Source organism: Notechis scutatus, chromosome 2 (assembly GCF_049901735.1).
Source record: "Notechis scutatus isolate UNSWTSFEM ecotype Mainland chromosome 2, rNotScu1.2, whole genome shotgun sequence".
NCBI classification, from domain to species: Eukaryota; Metazoa; Chordata; class Lepidosauria; order Squamata; family Elapidae; genus Notechis; species Notechis scutatus.
This window is the reverse complement of record NC_142010.1, coordinates 21,626,055-21,645,050: the sequence shown is the minus strand read 5'-3', so window position 1 is coordinate 21,645,050 and position 18,996 is coordinate 21,626,055. Positions and strand designations below refer to the sequence as shown.

The 18,996-nt window shown below is 42.3% G+C and overlaps 1 protein-coding gene across 8 annotated transcripts in view; it reads right to left on the bottom strand.

Moving 5' to 3' along the window:
* The window catches only part of FAM107A (family with sequence similarity 107 member A), an 86,116-nt gene that overhangs the window by 17,940 nt on the left and 49,180 nt on the right, over window positions 1–18,996 (bottom strand). The window contains exon 2 of one of the 8 annotated variants that reach the window (XM_087953727.1): window positions 271–340. The exons of the other annotated variants lie outside the window; for them this stretch is intronic. The gene's annotated coding sequence lies outside the window, so the exon portion shown is untranslated. The remainder of the gene's footprint in view (window positions 1–270; window positions 341–18,996) is intronic. 8 annotated transcript variants of the gene reach the window in all.

The window sequence follows — 18,996 nt, the reverse complement described above, 5'->3', positions numbered from 1 at the left end:
TCGTGCGTGCTGATGCTGGTACCGGTCTGTGGATCGGTCCGTGGATTGTACCGGTCCGTGGTACAAAAAAGGTTGGGGACCACTGGATTATAATAAAGTATCTCACCTTTGAAATGTCACTTTCAGATATCTTAGAGAGCTCCTTCCAACATCATAAATCACCATAAACAGTTGGACTAGATAAGCCATAGAACTACAGTATGTTATCAGAGACTTTTGAGGCGGAGTCCCTCAAGTGCACTGAAAGGGGCCTTTTCTTCTGTAACTTACATTAGATGATCTCCCTGAACCGGCAATCTGTTTCTTCTTTCCCAATTTCAAAATATTCACTCCAGCCTTTCTGCAAGAAATAACGTTTAGGATAGAATAGAATAACAGAGTTGGAAGGGACCTTGGAGGTCTTCTAGTCCAACCCTCTGCCTAGGCAGGAAACCCTTCACCATTTCAAATGGTTACCCAACATCTTTTTAGAAACTTCCAGTGTTGGAGAATTCACAACTTCTGGAGGCAAGTTGTTCCACTGATTAATTATTGTCAGGAAAGTTCTCCTTCGTTCTAGATTGCTTCTCCCCTTCGTTAGTTTCCATCCATTGCTTCTTGTCCTGCCCTCAGGTGCTTTGGAGAATAGTTCGACTCCCTCTGGCAGCCCCTGAGATATTGGGACACTGCTATCATGTCTCCCCTAGCCCTTCTTTTCATTAGACTAGACATACCCAGTTTCTGCAACCATTCTTCATATGTTTCAGCCTCCAGTCCAACCATTCTTATGCTTCACCCTCGTTTTTGTCTTCATCTCTGCTCTGAAAGGTAAATTGGATTGAGATGCAGTACTAGGTATTCAGGCAGCCTCATGCCTGGAGATTTGTATCTTCTGGGCTTAATGTCATGCTGTGATCAACATCTCCTGCCTTCCCTCTTTTACACAAAAGTGCCTTTGGCAAAGGAAGCCGTCTTTCTGATAATGAACTGTTTGTTCTTGAATTATGTAAGTCCTATGGTTGTTTCAGACCAGATACTGCTATAGATGGAAACAGCCTTCAACAGGGATTGTGATGTTTTTTTCTTTTCTCTCTCTTTGTGCATGCATGTGTGTAACATTATGTCCCTTTTTGTAAACAGGAGATAAAAAGCAAAGTGACAGAGCTGAAGAATGTTTTCCTGTTCCCTTGTTGCTTGAGATAACTAAGAATTTCTACTAAGACTTTTCTTGTAAAATGAGAGGTAACGAAAGACAAAATTCCTCATCACACCTTGGCAGGAGAAGAAAGGAATAATTCAGACCACTCTTCTGTAAACTTTTTATAAAAACTTTTATTAAAGTTTAGAGTTACAAAGATAAAAACAAATATAAACCAGAAAAATATAAAAGAGTAAAAATCAAAAGGGATATAAATATAAAACAGTTGGACTAGATGACTTCCTTTTGAGGCGGAGTCCCTCAAGTGCACTGAAAGGGGCCTTCATCACAAGAACAAGCCTTTCTGAATTTAGAATAACAGTAAGGGACGGAGGTCTTCTAGTCCAACCCTGATACTTTCACAATGAGGAGAATTCAACAACTTCTGGAGGCAAGTTGTTCCACTGATTAATTATTGTCAGGAAAGTTCTCCTTCGTTCTAGATTGCTTCTCCCCTTCGTTAGTTTCCATCCATTGCTTCTTGTCCTGCCCTCAGGTGCTTTGGAGAATAGTTCGACTCCCTCTGGCAGCCCCTGAGATATTGGGACACTGCTATCATGTCTCCCCTAGCCCTTCTTTTCATTAGACTAGACATACCCAGTTTCTGCAACCATTCTTCATATGTTTCAGCCTCCAGTCCAACCATTCTTATGCTTCACCCTCGTTTTTGTCTTCATCTCTGCTCTGAAAGGTAAATTGGATTGAGATGCAGTACTAGGTATTCAGGCAGCCTCATGCCTGGAGATTTGTATCTTCTGGGCTTAATGTCATGCTGTGATCAACATCTCCTGCCTTCCCTCTTTTACACAAAAGTGCCTTTGGCAAAGGAAGCCGTCTTTCTGATAATGAACTGTTTGTTCTTGAATTATGTAAGTCCTATGGTTGTTTCAGACCAGATACTGCTATAGATGGAAACAGCCTTCAACAGGGATTGTGATGTTTTTTTCTCTTTCTCTCTCTTTGTGCATGCATGTGTGTAACATTATGTCCCTTTTTGTAAACAGGAGATAAAAAGCAAAGTGACAGAGCTGAAGAATGTTTTCCTGTTCCCTTGTTGCTTGAGATAACTAAGAATTTCTACTAAGACTTTTCTTGTAAAATGAGAGGTAACGAAAGACAAAATTCCTCATCACACCTTGGCAGGAGAAGAAAGGAATAATTCAGACCACTCTTCTGTAAACTTTTTTATAAAAACTTTTTATTAAAGTTTAGAGTTACAAAGATAAAAACAAATATAAACCAGAAAAATATAAAAGAGTAAAAAATCAAAAGGGATATATAAAAAGATGACTTCCCCCTTCATCACAAGAACAAAGAATTTCAGTAACGTATCACTGATACTACAATGAGGACCTCTTCTGTGACCATTTTGTTCTTCAGATAAGAGAAATAATTTTTGCAAAAAGAGGCTGACTTGGCTTGTTACTTGCCCAGAACCTTAAAAGCACATGGCATAAGGGCACATGAGAGAAATTCAGGGCTGCCATCTGCAGCTCCTTTGCTCAGTGAAATTACTGCTTGCTAATTTGAAGCCGAATGAAACTATTTTTATTTTAATAATAGAGATGTCTCATCTTTCAGCTCTGGTTGATAACACTGGGGTTCAACCAGGGAACCTGGTAGCAAGGCCAGGAGTAAGTAGGTTATGGGCTGTATTCCTGGTATTCAGGAACAGATTTTGGGGAGCTCTGTTATCCCAACAGTGCTGGGAGAAGAAATCCCGCTAGTCATTTTAGTGGGAATCAAGTGACCCAAAATCCCAAATGAGGCCCACACAAAGTGCTTCTCAAACTTGGCAAATTTAACGTGTGTGGACTTCAACTCCCAGAATTCCCCAGCGAGCATGCTTAAAGTGGTCAAGGTTGAGAAATACTGCCTCATGCCTTACTTTCCTCAGAATTCTGATCAATTTATCTGGGAAAGAAATTGTTATGCAACCCTGCCTAATTTTCTTGATCTAGAACAGGGGTGTAAAACTTGTGGCCCGGATGCATCACACGCTAGCCATGCCCACCCTGGTTTTAGCGAAGGGGGAAAAAAAGTCACAATATGTCATGTGACTACAACGTGATGATGTTGAGTTTGACACCTCTGATCTAGAATTTGCCCATCTTCTTACACCATTTGTGATGACCCAGGGTGTGGCATAAAGGCAACACAGTCACATAAGTAAGAAAAGTCCCTTTAATACTTTCAACTTTGCCCCCAATGTCCAGTTACCTTCGGCTGGAAAAAAAACTCTCCCAAAAACAGTTTTTAAGTGGAAGAAATTCAGTCCGTAAACAAAGTACATATAAACTGTAAATAAAAATCCACACAAACCACGCTACAGCAATTAACTGGACAGGGCAGGATAAGAAATTGCAGACTTTAAAGGCCAACAAAACACACACAGTTGGGAAGACGCCAGGAATCCAGATAAGCCTCAACAAAACAAGATAATACACGATTTCCTTCCAACAAGTTGCTGTGTGCAAACTCCCTTTTTAAACACTGTGTTCCCAGCTGCAGCTAATGAAGGGAATCAGGGCCCTTGCCTCCCACATAAGCCATGCAACTCATGTTGCTCCCTTCTCCGTTCCTCCCTGCGTGCCCTAGGATGAAGAGGGGGTGAACCTGGATCTTCCTCTGAATTCCCTCTGCCTTGCTCTACCTCTCCCCTGCTTTGCCCAGCCAGACTTTGCTCTTCGCCAGTTTCTTTCACAGCCACTGGAGCTACACTCCCACTCCCTGTCAGCTGCTCGGCCTCCCACTCGGAATCAGATTCCGACAGGGGCATGACACCACTTCATTTGTCTCTGACATAGTCCTACTCTGGATTTCAAAAGCCAGATTTTTTTTAAGACTCTGATATTTGTTTCGTATTTTGATGTATTCTCATCCCCACCCACCTGCCCATTCCCACATGTACAGATGAGAGTTCTTGATGGGCACACCTTACATGGAATCATCCTTAAATTCTGTTGGCATTTTTTGATACGGTGAGACAAGATCTGCCACCAACAGACCTACCTTCCCAGCTTTTCTCAGCTATTTTGTGTCTTCAGCAATACAGAAGTACCGGTTGATGTAAGTAGGTTTAGCTGAAGCAGGAATCTTCTTAAAATAGGATCCTTCTTGAGGGAAGGTTTGTAGGCTTAATTTAAATACCGCCATAAAAGAGGTAACAGAACAAGCAGAGGAAATTGATAGAAATTGTAAACAACAAACTAAAAGACTCAAGGTCCATCCCTCCCTTGATAGGACCTGATGGTAAAGACTGCAGCGACGACACCATTAAAGCCAACATCTTTAACACATTCTTCGGCTCAGTGTTTGTAAACAGTAATGGATCATGCCCAATGTTTCCTAGCCGTACCACAGACAACAATAATGATCTAATACATATCGATTTTACAGTAGACAACGTTGAAAAAGCACTACGCAACCTAAAACCATCTCTATCTATTGGACCGGATGGAATATGTGCCTACTTCTTAAGAAAACTATCCACTGCCATAGCCAAACCTCTAAGCATAATCTTTGAAAGATCTTTCAGAACCAGCTCCTTGCCCAACCTATGGTTACAAGCCACAGTCATTCCCATCTTCAAAAAGGGAGACCCAAGCCTAGTTGAAAATTACAGACCAATCTCCTTATGCTGCGTCACCTGTAAAGTCATGGAATCAATTATTAACCAATCCATCATCCTCCATTTAGAGACAAACAACCTACTCTCCAATAAACAATTTGGTTTCAGAAAAAAACTATCCTGTAATCTGCAACTCTTACACTGCAAAAACATATGGACTACTCAACTCGACCAGGGCAAAGCAATAGACGCAATCTACATAGACTTCTGCAAAGCCTTTGATTCAGTGGTACACGACAAACTACTCTAAAAATAAAATCTTATGGTATCTCTGGACAACTGAATAACTGGATAGAAGCATTCCTGTCAAACAGACAACAAATGGTCAAAATTGGGAACGCCCTATCAAATCCAGTACCTGTCAATAGTGGTGTTCCCCAAGGCAGTGTTCTAGGACCAACTCTCTTCATAATCTACATAAACGACCTTTGTGATCATATCAAGAGCAATTGCGTTCTCTTCGCTGATGATGTAAAGCTGTTCAATACCACAGACAATACTACTACCCTTCAAAAAGATCTAGACTATGTATCTGAATGGTCTAACATATGGCAACTCCAAATCTCAACAAATAAATGCTCTGTCTTACATATTGGTAAAAAAATCAGAAAATAAAATACAAACTGAATAGTCAAGATCTTGTTGATGACCCAAGCTCTGTAAAGGACCTGGGAATACTCACCTCTAATGATCTAAGTGCTAGAGCTCACTGCAACTACATAGCCAAAAAGGCATTAAGAGTTGTTAACCTAATCCTACGTTGCTTTTCTCTGGTAATATCTCACTACTAACCAGAGCATACAAAACATTTGCTAGACCAATACTCGAATACAGTTCATCAGTCTGGAATCCTTATCATGTATGTGATATTAACACAATTGAGAAAGTCCAGAAGTATTTCACAAGAAGAGTTCTCCACTCTTCTACCCGTTATAGAATACCTTACGCCACCAGACTCGAAATTCTAAAACTAGAAAACCTCGAATTACGCCGTCTTCGGTCCGACTTAAGCATGGTATATAAAATCATACATTGCAATGTCCTACCTGTCAATGAATACTTCAGCTTTAACCATAACAACACAAGAGCACACAACAGATACAAACTCAAAGTAAACCGCACCAAACTTGATTGCAGGAAATACGACTTCAGCAATAGAGTGGTCAATGTCTGGAATACTCTACCCGACTCTGTAGACTCTTCCCCAAACCCCAAAAACTTTAACCTTAGACTGTCTACTATTGACCTCACCCCTTTCCTAAGAGGTCTGTAGGGGCGTGCATAAGCGCACCAACGTGCCTACCGTCCCTGTCCTATTGTTTCTCTTATTCTTTTATTTTTCTTATATGTACCCATTTCATATATTCACAACTATGTATACACTTGTACTTATTATCTTGTAAACAATTGACAAATCAAATAAATAAAATAAATAAATAAAACTTGAGCCTTGGAACATTATGAGCTTTAATTTACATTGTACTCTGCCCCATTTTCATTCTGGTATTTTGCAGATTGAAAGTTTCAGATAAATCCTATAAAATTGGAGTCTGAGAGCTGCCCTAGTTCCTGTATTCAATTCCAGTTTAGATTTTACTTTTTCTGAGAGAGAGAACAATTATGTAGCTGATAAGAAAAACCCGGACTACTGTTACTTCCCATACCATGGCATCTGCTGCTCATTTTGCTTAATGGTAGGCCTGATCTTATTTTTATACAAAATCCCTTTCTGCTGTCCTACTTACTGCAATTGATTGTATGAGTTCTGCACCACATATTATGCATGTTTCCTTGCTCATTATTCATGTTCCAAAGAGCAGAAAATACATTACAAATCCTATTACATCAGTATAATATTATATTACATGTTTTGTTAGGTAAAGGAACAACTTTTAATGCTCACAATTCACTTGAAGGTAGACTTTTACAGAATACCAAAAACTCAACTACTAGTTAGAAAAATGGCTTTTACTTCCTTGCACTGCTTCAGACACAGAAGGAACATGAACTTCTCAGCTTTTCCACTTGAAAATATCTCCAAATTTATGGTTTCTCAAAAAGAAATGTAGCTTGGCTTGAGGGCTTGAATACCCATTTCAAATGAGAAGAGTTTCTATGCATTAAGGCTTCATATGACAGCATCAGTTCCCCAGGTCCTAAGAAATAAAACATGGCTGCATTAAAAGCTATGAAATATTCAAGATGAATATTTACAGTAGATAATCAGAACTTATGGTTGTCTATATCTTGCTGGACTATATATCAGCCTTGGAAGCATTTTTTACTTGGAAGCTTTGAGGCTGCCACATTCAGTGCCTGGGAATTTGGGAGGGGGATTTTATAGTGGGATAGAAGACTAGACACAACAACATTCTTTCTCAAAGAGTCAAGAACATATTGCCCTGCACCTGGAGACGAGTGTCTGGAAGTACGTCTCTAGTTGGGACGTTTTGTGATGGACTGATGGGTGCGGGGATGGATCTTTGATTTCTCTTTTGGGAAGGGAAAACCTGGAACTCTCAGATTCGGGTTTTCCCAGATGTGCCAATATAACAACTCTAATAAAATGGAACTTTGAGGAACTGTATGTCTCGGAGTTTATTGGTTTGGAGTTGGTTAATTTAGAACATCTGCCACCTATCTGACCGATTTAGCTTGTATTTATTTATTTGTATCCCACACTTTTATTTTTTATTTTTTAAAAAAACTCAAGACAGCAAACATATCCAGCATTCTTATTTTCCACATCAAAAACTCTAACTTTCCATGACTAAGGCAGGACTTGAAGAGTCTCTCACTTTATAGCCTGGTGTCTTGACCACTAGACCAAACTGGCTCTTTGACATTATCCCTGTACCCTGATGGTCAGTAGATCAATAGATTTTTTTTGGATTTCTGGGAACTAGCCAACCAAAAATACATTAGAGCTTTATAAATGTTTTGATTCATCCATGTGTTTCCTTTGTGATTTCAGGCAAAACCATCAGAACTTGAGCGTTACACAATGGCCTTGGGGGAGTATTGTCAGCAATGCAAATAGATAATCATTATTTGCAAAGGCCAGAGTACGTCAAAATACTACACTGCTCAAAAAAATAAAGGGAACATGTAAACAACACAATGTAACTCCATGTCAATCACACTTCTGTGAAATCAAACTGTCCACTTAGGTAGCAACACTGATTGACAATCAATTTCACATGATGTTGTGCAAATGGAATAGATAACAGGTGGAAAGCATAGGCAGTTAGCAAGACATCCCCAATAAAGGAGTGGTTCTGCAGGTGGTGACCACAGACCACTTCTCAGTTCCTATGCTTTCTGGCTGATGGTTTGGTCACTTTTGAATGCTGGCGGTGCTTTCACTCTAGTGGTAGCATGAGACAGAGTCTACAACCTACACAAGTGGCTCAGTAGTACAGCTTATCCAGGATAGCACATCAATGTGATCTGTGGCAAGAAGGTTTGCTTGTCTGTTGGTGTAGTGTCCAGAGCATGGAGGTGCTACCAGGAGACAGGCCAGTACATCAGGAGATGTGGTGGAGGCCGTAGGAGGGCAACAACCCAGCATCAGGACCGCTACCTCCGCCTTTGTGCAAGGAGGGACAGGAGGAGCACTGCCAGAGCCCTGCAAAATGACCTCCAGCAGGCCATAAATGTGCATGTGGCTGCTCAAACTGTCAGAAACAGACTCCATGACGGTGGTATGAGGGCCCGACGTCCACAGGTGGGGATTGTGCTTACAGCCCAACACCATGCAGGACGTTTGGCATTTGCCAGAGAACACCAAGTTTGGCAAGTTCGCCACTGGCACCCTGTGCTCTTCACAGATGAAAGCAGGTTCACACTGAGCACATGTGACAGATGTGACAGGGTCCGGAGACGCCGTGGAGAACATTGTGCTGCCTGCAACATCCTCCAGCACGACTGGTTTGGCAGTGGGTCAGTAATGGTGTGGGGTGGCATTTCTTTAGGGGGCCGCACATGTGTTCGCCAGAGGTAGCCTGACTGCCATTAGGTACCGAGATGAGATCCTCAGACCCCTTGTGAGACCATATGCTGGTGCAGTTGGCCCTGGGTTCCTCCTAATGCAAGACATTGCTAGACCTCATGTGGCTGGAGTGTGTCAGCAGTTCCTGCAAGATGAAGGCATTGATGCTATGGACTGGCCTGCCCATTCCTCAGACCTGAATCCAATGGAGCACATCTGGGACATCATGTCTCGCTCCATCCACCAATGCCATGTTGCACCACAGACTGTCCAGGAGTTGGGGGATGCTTTAGTCCAGGTGTGGGAGATCCCTCAGGAGACCATCCACCACCTCATCAGGAGCATGTCCAGGCATTGTAGGGAGGTCATACAGGCACGTGGAGGCCACACACACTACTGAGCCTCATTTTGACTTGTTTTAAGGACATTACATCAAAGTTGGATCAGCCTGTAGTGTTTTTTTCCACTTTAATTTTGAGTGTAACTCCAAATCCAGACCTCCATGGGTTGCTAAATTTGATTTCCGTTGATAATTTTTGTGTGATTTTGTTGTCAGCACATTCAACTATGTAATGAACAAAGTATTTAATAAGAATATTTTATTCATTCAGATCTAGGATGTCTTATTTTTGTGTTCCCTTTATTTTTTTAGCAGTATATTAAAGTACTACTAAAAGATTGAAAAAGGACAGAATCTTGACGCTAAAATTACTTGAACAATTTCTTGAAAAATTGACCAGATCACTAAAAGTTCACTGTGATTAAACAATTTGAGCAAATATTCAACAAATATTTACTCTTGAATTGAAGGTGGGGCATCACAGCCTTTTGCTGGCATGCATCTGCTCTGTCTCAAAGTTCATGCATCTCACCGTTCTCTTTAAAAACAATTTCTCCAGACCAATTGGTGCATGGTGGTGGCACAGTGGTTGGAATGCAGTATTGCAGGCTAACTCTATCCACAGTCTGAAGTTTGATCCTGGTGGGCTTGAGGTTGACTCAGCCTTCCATTCTTTCAAGATCAGTAAAATGAGGACCCTGATTGTTGAGGGAAATATGCTGACTCTGTAAACTGCTTAGAACTGTGGTCTCCAAACTTTGTGGCTTGGCAGCCCAATTGGGGGAGGGGGGAACTATATGACTCCAACAGCTGGAAAAGCCCACATGGTTGAGAAGGGTTCTAGAACTCATATGTAGAGAGAACCAGGTAAAAGGGCAAATCTTATAGCCCTTTTTCCCACACTCTCCCCCGCCCTTTGGAATGCTGATCTGAGCGCTGAGATAATGAGCGAAAAAAGAATTGACTTTTGTATTTACATTCATTGAAGAGAAAGAGATCGCAAGAGAGTAAGCAGACACACAGTGGGGAAATATACATCAGGGGTCCCCAACCACCGGTCCGCGGACCGGGTACCGGTCCATGGAACAAGTCCTACCGGGCCGCTGGCTTGCTGGGCGCTGTCATCTTGTTTTGATGAAAAAGTGCTTCCGGTGAGCTTTTCCGGGTAGAAAGCCATTCCATCACCGGAAGCGCTGGGTGCCGCCATCTTGTTTTGATGAAAAAGTGCTTCCGGTGAGCTCACCGGAAGCACTTTTTCATCAAAACAAGATGGCAGCACCCAGCTGATGTCGGTACCGGGCCGCGCCATAAAAAAGGTTGGGGATACCGGGCCGCGGCGTAAAAAAGGTTGGGGATCACTGATATACATGAAAGGCAATGCAACAGCACTGGCTGTTTGTCTAATGTGCTTGCTGCCAGCCTCTTAGGAGGAAAAGGCCTTTAGTGTGAAACTGTTTAGGGTCATTTCTAATCAATTAAGATCACAGAGCTCAGGTTGTTAATTTTTCTTAACCTGAGGTGGAGAAAAACAGGTTAGGAAGAGAACTTTTTGCTCTGTGAAGAGGAAAAAAAAGGAGGGGGAATATGCTTGGGCCAGGCACAGGACAATGGTACTAACTGTAATTGTGAACATGAGAGAGGCTGCAAAGGCGGGCATTGTTTGCAAAGTTACTTCTTTATCATTGTTACTGCAAACACTCACTGTCTGAGGCAGTTGCTAACTGAAGACCACCCATAATGCAAATCATAAGCACTTTCTCCTGTGAACACTTTCTAAATCATGAAAAGCTCTCATGTCAACAGTACCCCTCCCTTGCCTGACATCTCGATCCAAAGTGCTTCCATTATAGATTGTGGAAATGCTGATGTAATATATCTTGATTTTACAAATGAGTTTGATGCAGTACCCCATGGCATTTGGATTGTCAAGCTACTTGGCTATGGTTGCGTAGCATGAGAAGGAAGTGACTATATTGCTGGTTGAAAATTGTGCTCAGAAGTATTCATTAACTGGAGGAGAGATGCAGAGAAGTACTTATTGATTTCAATTTTGGACCCTGAACATTTCAACATTTATGTTTATAGCTTGGAGGGAAAGATGGAGGGAATGCTTATGAAGTTTGCAAATGACATAAAATTTGGAGGGATAGCTATCATAGTACTAGAAAATAGAAATAAAATTCAGAATCTTTTGATAAGTTAGGATATTATGGACTGAAACGAACAAGAGTCCGATTTTACAGAAATTACTGCAATGTTCTTCCCTTGGGAAAAAGAAGTGAAGTACATAAGAATGGTGAGACCTGCGCTTGTGAAAATACGTAAGTATGGCGAGACCCTGCTTGTACTTGTGAAATGTCTCATAATAGTAAATTACAAATTGAGTATGAGTCAGCAGTGTGAGACAAATAGGCAAGAAGTAGTCCAGGACCTCTTCTCTCTCATTTCAAAGAACATGGCACAGAGACATGGATTTAAGTTATGGGAAGACAGATAAATGTTTTCAAATAAATGTTGAACAAATTCTTTCTGACAGTAAAACAGTTTGATAGGAGAATGACTGAGGGAGCTGATAGCCTCTCCTTAACTGGATGTGTTCAATTGGAGTCTAGGCATCTATCTGTTAGGATTATTTAATTTGGATTTCTTCATTGAGCAAAGCTTTGGACCTGAAGATCTAAACAGTGGCTCCCAGTTCCAGGTAGTCCTTGACTTAATGACCAGTTGCTTAGTGGCCATTTAAAGTTATGATGGACTCCCCAAAAGATACTTTTGACCAGGTTTCAAAGTTCACATGACTGTAGTTTGGGCGTGCAGTAACTGTCCCACATTTTTACAGCTGTTTGCATGTATGCTCACATAACTGCAATTTACAACATCTTTGCTGAAAATTACTTCTGATTTTCAGAATTTACTTCTGATTTCCAGGAAAAAAATGCTCATAAGGAACAATGCTTAACAATCTTGGCATTTACTTAACGACCTCTGCAAAAAGAAGAGCCAAAGAAGCTTCTTGGATGAGAAGCGAAATGTCTTCAAAAGAAAAAAAACAAGAAAGTCCAGTTGCCTTCTTAAAAAGCAGCTTTGGGATAAGCATGACCTGGATGACTGAGAATCTCCAAAGACTTTTAGCACTTGGGATGAACACCTTTTGAATAGTGTGGGAGCATGAATGCATTTCCAGAAAAATTGCAGACTACATGAATCATTTGCGCTTCAATTTGAGATGCAGACAACATAGACTCATCCCCAACAGCCTGCACCTATCTTCAACAGGGCAGAAAACATCCTGTGTCAACTCATAAAATATTTCTCTGGTCTTTTAGAGTTACCAACTGAAAGGGAGGGGGAGTGGTGTAGCAGCTTGCAAAACTGAAACTGCATTCCATAAATGTTTTCATAGATAAGTTTCATAGATAAGTTTCCAAGGACCGAAGTTTCTGCATGCAAAATTCTAACTGGAGAGTATGATTGATGACTCTTGGCTATGGATGTGTCCCATTGGAGAATATGAATTATGATACACCCAGGGGGTGGGGGGAAAACCAGGGTCAAGGGTGACCATAAATGTTGTGTCTCAGAGTCGGCTACACCCAGGCAGCACTGGCATGTCTACTCCTAATAAATCTTTAAGCTTTGAAAATCTGGCTAGAGATTCATGATTTAAATATTGTGTGTGTGTGTGTGTGTGGGAAACTACTGAAGCCCAGCCAAGAAAACTCCACACCTATTTGCACTACTCAGGTGACCCTCCAAGTCAGTGGTGGGATTCAAATTTTTTAACAACTGGTTCTGTGGGTGTGGCTTAGTTGGTGGTCATGGCTTGGTGGTCATGGCTTGGTGATCATGTTATTGGCTAGGTGTGGCCAACTCAATATTACTCACATCGAGGCACGCATCTCCTTGCCTGGTCTCTCATGACTGTGGGGATGCTGCAACAGTTGTAAGTGTGAAAAATGGTCATAAGTCACTTTTTTCAGTGCTATTGTAACTTTGAATGGTCACTCTACACAAGCAAAGTACCAGCAAAGGAGGGGGGGAAAACTCCAAAGAAGTTCCAGAGACAGGAAGTTTAGCCCTGCCAAGAATGTAATAAGGGTTAACAGAGAGGCAGTTTCTGTAAGCAACACCAGAATGTTTCCTTCCCAACTTCCTTACAGGATTAGGCCAGTAATTTCTTCTAGCAACCGGTTCTCCGAACTGCTTAGAATGTTAACAACCGGTTCTAGCAAAAAGATACGAACCTGTAGAATCCCACCCCTGCTCCAAGTGGCCTCAAACATAGGTGTCAAACTCGATTTCATTGAAGGCTGCATCAGGGTTGTGTTTGATCTTCAGGGGGGCATGTGTGTTTGTGTGGGTAGGTGGGTGGGTGTGGCCATGGTGGATGTGGCTATGGTGGGCAGAGGAGGTGCAAGAGTGCCACTTGATAGTCACATCCCCTGTACCCCTCCCCAGCTGAAGATTAGAACAAAAATAAAGCGCTTCCACCAGACACTCCCCAACCTAGAGCCCCCCGCCAGCTGGCAGGTATGAGAGGTGCTGCATCTGTCTTCTCCAGGGGCAGTTTTGGGAGGCTATGATAGATTGTGTTTTAGGGGGCTGTGATAGATTGTGGCTGCTTTTTTATTTCTTCTTTAGAAAAAAAAAAACAGACAAACACACTCATATTGCTTTGTGTTTCCAGTATTAATTAGCTGAGTTTCCCTCTCCTCTTCTTCTGCAAAGGAAACTCTGCCAATATTTTTCATGTTGCTTAAGATTCTGCCAGTGAGAGTCTCGGGCTGACACTGTGGGAAAGGAGGAAGGTGAAGGAAGGAGTCAAAGGATCTGTAGGGAAAAGCTAATCCCAAAGGCTTTTTTTTTTAAGGATTTAGGCGAGAGACAAAACCCAACAAGTTAAAAACTTGAATTAAAATTAACTTACAACTAACTGGGAGGCAGGAAACTTGCATGCAGACAGTAAGATTAATAAAGGTCAGATTCCTGATGTCATTTTTCTCCATGTAGGGTGTTTCTCCTCCTCTGCTGCCTTAATCTGACACTGGGATACCCTCAAAATGCTAACTGCAGTCCTCCAGCAGAGTCCGGATGGAGGCTGTGGAGGCCAAAAACAGGCAATGCGAAGGCCTTGCGGGACCTCTGCAGGGCTTGTTTTTGGCCAGCAGAGTGCTGCAAGAGATCGTGGAGGCTGAAAATGAGCCAGGGGGGGCTCTCCACATGCCTCCCCCCACAGCTCGTTTTGGCCGGCAGGGGCATCGAGGGCCAGTCCTTTGATATTTCCAGGCCAAATCCTGCAGGCCAGATTTAAGCACCCCTGCTCCGAAAGAATGCAAGTGACCAGCTGTCTCCAAGGAATATGAATCCTTCCATTCCCCACCATCCTGTCAGAGCTGAGGAAGCTTCTTGGATGAGAAGCGAAACGTCTTTAAAAGAAAAATCAAGGAAGTCCAGCTGCCTCCCCAAAAAGCACCTTTGGGCCAGACCAGTCATGTGATGACCTGCTGTACAACCACCATGACTGATTATCATAATTGCCAGGTTCAATTATAGTCATACATTGAGGACTATCTGTGTGTCTTCCCATCCTCATGACCTTCTGAAGGACTTGAAGATTTAGTCTCACCATTCACTCTGCATACTCAGTTTCCACACACACAGACACACACCGCCTCTCATGTTGAAGGAAAGAGTTCATTCAAACAGGTTAGGATGCTTTCTGAAGTGTGAGGCGTGAGCAAGAGAGTGAATGCAATGGCTTTGTGAAGGTGGCCGTAATTTATCCTCCTGAATTTACATTATATGCATAGACTACTTGAGAACCACAGATAAATATTTCATACATATTCCCTGAACCACACAGACTGACCACTGCAGAGTTTTATGTAACAGCACTAGCACTTAGACACACACACACACACACACACACGCACACACATTATATCCAGCGACAGTCTTCACTCTGGTCCGCTGCTTAAGCGGGAACCAGAGCCATCACTGATTGGCTGAGCCCTCTTGACAGCTCGCTATAAAAGGGAGCTGTCAAACAGGCTCAGCTGTCGCCTGTCAGCCGGCTGCCGAGTTAGCGGCAGTATGCCCGGCTGGGTTACATTGTGGCCAATAAAGCCTGTTAACCTTTCCGCCAGCCTATGCCTCTCCTTCCTTGCGCGCTAAACTTACATATGTATGTATGTATGTATGTATGTATGTATGTATGTATGTATGTATGGTATTCAGCTTTGTTCGGGTATTTTCCCACGTCATTATAGTTGTGCTTTTAAAGTTGTAGCAACGTTTCGGCAGAATCTCATCTGCCATCATCAGGCTTCTGTATTGTGTTCATCTGTGAGTCAGACTTTCACAGTTGTTTCAGTTTTAAATTTGGGGCTAGCGTACTGCTGTGCCAGAATGGTTTTTTCTTCATCCTGATTGGTTGTCAGTCTTGATCTGTGTTTATTGGTCTTGGAGTTTGCTGTGTTCTGCTTGATTGGTGTTTCTAATATCTTCTGTCTGTTTTGTGGCTTTTTTTGTCTTGATTGGCTGGCAACATTGTGTTCCTGTATCGGAGGCTTTTAGTGCAGCTTGGCTCTGACGGCTATCATTTATTAGGAAGCTAGGTTTCATCTGGGTGCCTGGTTGGGGTGTGTTTGAGCTGGAGGTATCAGGGGGGATCTGTTTGTGCCCAGGTGTTTGCCTGGCTTGTGGTGTGGAGATTTTTTTGTTTGTGAGTGCAGGCTTCCAAATAATTGACAGTCTGGTGGAATCATCTCTTCTATTCATGCTTTCAGGTCTTTTTTCAATCTCTATGGCTTCTCTGATAATTCTGTGGGTGGGGATTTCTACAGTGGCTAGGGTTTTGGTGCCATTGAAGTCGATGCTATGACCTGTTGCTTTCATGTGTTGGACTAGTGAGGAAGTGTGTTCCAGCTTTTTTACTGCATTTTTGTGTTCATCCAGGTGGGTACTTATTCTTCTATTGGTCTGTCCAATGTATGTGGCAGGGCATGATGCACAGGGGCCTTCATATATGCCTTGGTTTTCCAGGTCAATTTTATCTTTGGGGTTTCTTAGGATGGCTGCTATTTTTCTGTCTGTTTTGAAGGCAGTCTTGATGTGATGCCTGTGTAGTATCTTGCTGATTTTTGTCTGTAGTACCTCTTATGTAGGGCAGGACAGCTGTTCCATAGGTCTGTTCATCTTCTAGGTCTCCATTATGTCTCAGTGTGTTTTTGTGGATCAAGCCGGTGATTTTGCTTTTGTGGAAGCCGTTAGCTGTCAGTACTTTAGTCAGGGTGCATAGTTCAATCTTTATGTGTGTCTTGTCTGCCAAGCGTTTGGTTCTGGCGATTAGTGTTTTGGCCATGGAGTTTATCTGTGCTGGGTGGTGGTGGGATTGGGTGTTGAGGTAGCGGTTGGTGTGTGTTTTCTTCTAGTATATGGTGTGTCCTATTGTGCCATCTGTTTTTTTGTAGATTAGTATATCTAGGAATGGTAGTTGTTTGTTTGTTTCCATTTCCATGGTGAACTTGATTTGGGGGGCTGTGCTGTTTAGGTGTGTTAGGAAATTGTTTAGGTTTTCTTTTCCATGCGGCCAAATCACAAATGTGTCATCAATGTATCTTAACCATAGTTTGGGTTTGTGGGTGGCATTAGCTAGGGCTCTGGATTCGAATTCTTCCATGAACAGGTTTGCAATGACGGGTAACAGTGGTGATCCCATAAGGGCTCCTGCAATTTGCTTGTATCTTTGTCCTTTGTATATGAAATATGTGTTGGTTAAGCAGTGTTCTGCTAGTTCCATGAGGTGTTTAGCTGGTTGGTATTTATTTTTGATGATTTCAAGAGTTTCTTTTATCGGGACTTGAGTGAATAGTGAAACCACGTCAAAACTTACAAGCAGATCTTCTTGTTCCATGTGTAGATCTTTGATCATTTCCAAGAAGTGGTATGAGTTTTGTACATGTGAAGCTGCTGCTTCAGCATGGGGCTGTAGCTGCTTTGCTAAGTGTTTAGCTAGGTTTTGTAGTGGTGCTCCTCTGGAGCTGACTATGGGTCTGAGAGGTATGCCTTCTTTGTGTATTTTTGTGAGGCCGTATAGTTTGGGGCATCCGGAAGATTTTTCTCTTGGGATGATCGTCTGTTGGATCTCTTTGCTCATGTGGCTGGTTATAATTTTCTTCTTGGTTATTTTTTCCACATATGTGGTTGGGTCTGTGTTTATGGGTTTGTATGTGGAGTCTTGGAGTAGGTCTGTCAATTTTGTTTCGTGGGAAGTTAGTAACTTGGTGTCTAACTTCCTATGCACAAGCAAACCACCCAAAACCAACTTGCACAAAGAGGAACTAAAAGCCCTGCAAGCCCTAAAGAACGACACTAGCATAATCATACTTCCAGCAGATAAAGGTAATGCCACAGTAGTAATGGATAGAACAGACAATGAAACAAAATTGACAGACCTACTCCAAGACTCCACATACAAACCCATAAACATGGACCCAACCACATATCTGGCAAAAATAACCAAGATAAACAACTACCATTCCTAGATGTACTAATCTACAAAAAACACTAGGACACACCATATACTAGAAGAAAACACACACCAACCGCTACCTCAACGCCCAATCCCACCACCACCCAGCACAGATAAACTCCGTGGCCAAAACACTAATTGCCAGAACCAAACGCCTGGCAGACAAGACACACATAAAGACTGAACTATGCACCCTGACTAAAGTACTGACAGCTAACGGCTTCCACAAAAGCAAAATCACCGGCTTGATCCACAAAAACACACTGAGACATACTGGAGACCTAGACGATGAACAGACCTATGGAACAGCTGTCCTGCCCTACATAAGAGGTACTACAGACAAAATCAGCAAGATACTACACAGGCATCACATCAAGACTGCCTTCAAAACAGACAGAAAAATAGCAGCCATCCTTAGAAACCCCAAATATAAAATTGACCTGGAAAACCAAGGCATATATGAAGACCCCTGTGCATCATGCCCTGCCACATACATTGGACAGACTAATAGAAGAATAAGTACCCGCCTGGATGAACACAAAAATGCAGTAAAAAAGCTGGAACACACTTCCTCACTAGTCCAACACATGAAAGCAACAGGTCATAGCATCGACTTCAATGGCACCAAAACCCTAGCCACTGTAGAAAACCCCACCCACAGAATTATCAGAGAAGCCATAGAGATTGAAAAAAGACCTGAAAGCATGAATAGAAGAGATGATTCCATCAGACTTGTCAATTATTTGGAAGCCTGCACTCACAAACAAAAAAATCTCCACACCACAAGCCAGGCAAACACCTGGGCACAAACAGATCCCCCCTGATACCTCCAGCTCAAACACACCCCTACCAGGCACCCAGATGAAACCTAGCTTCCTAATAAATGATAGCCATCGGAGCCAAGCTGCACTAAAAGCCTCCGATACAGGAACACAATGTTGCCAGCCAATCAAGACAAAAAAAGCCACAAAACAGACAGAAGATATTAGAAACACCAATCAAGCAGAACACAGCAAACTCCAAGACCAATAAACACAGATCAAGTCTGACAACCAATCAGGATAAAGAAAAAACCATTCTGGCACAGCAGTACGCTAGCCCCAAATTTAAAACTGAAACAACTGTGAAAGTCTGACTCACAGATGAACACAATACAGAAGCCTGATGATGGCAGATGAGATTCTGCCGAAACGTTGCTACAACTTTAAAAGCACAAGTATAATGACGTGGGAAAATACCCGAACAAAGCTGAATACCACACACACACACACACACACACACACACACATGCATACATATACACATATACATATATACATATACT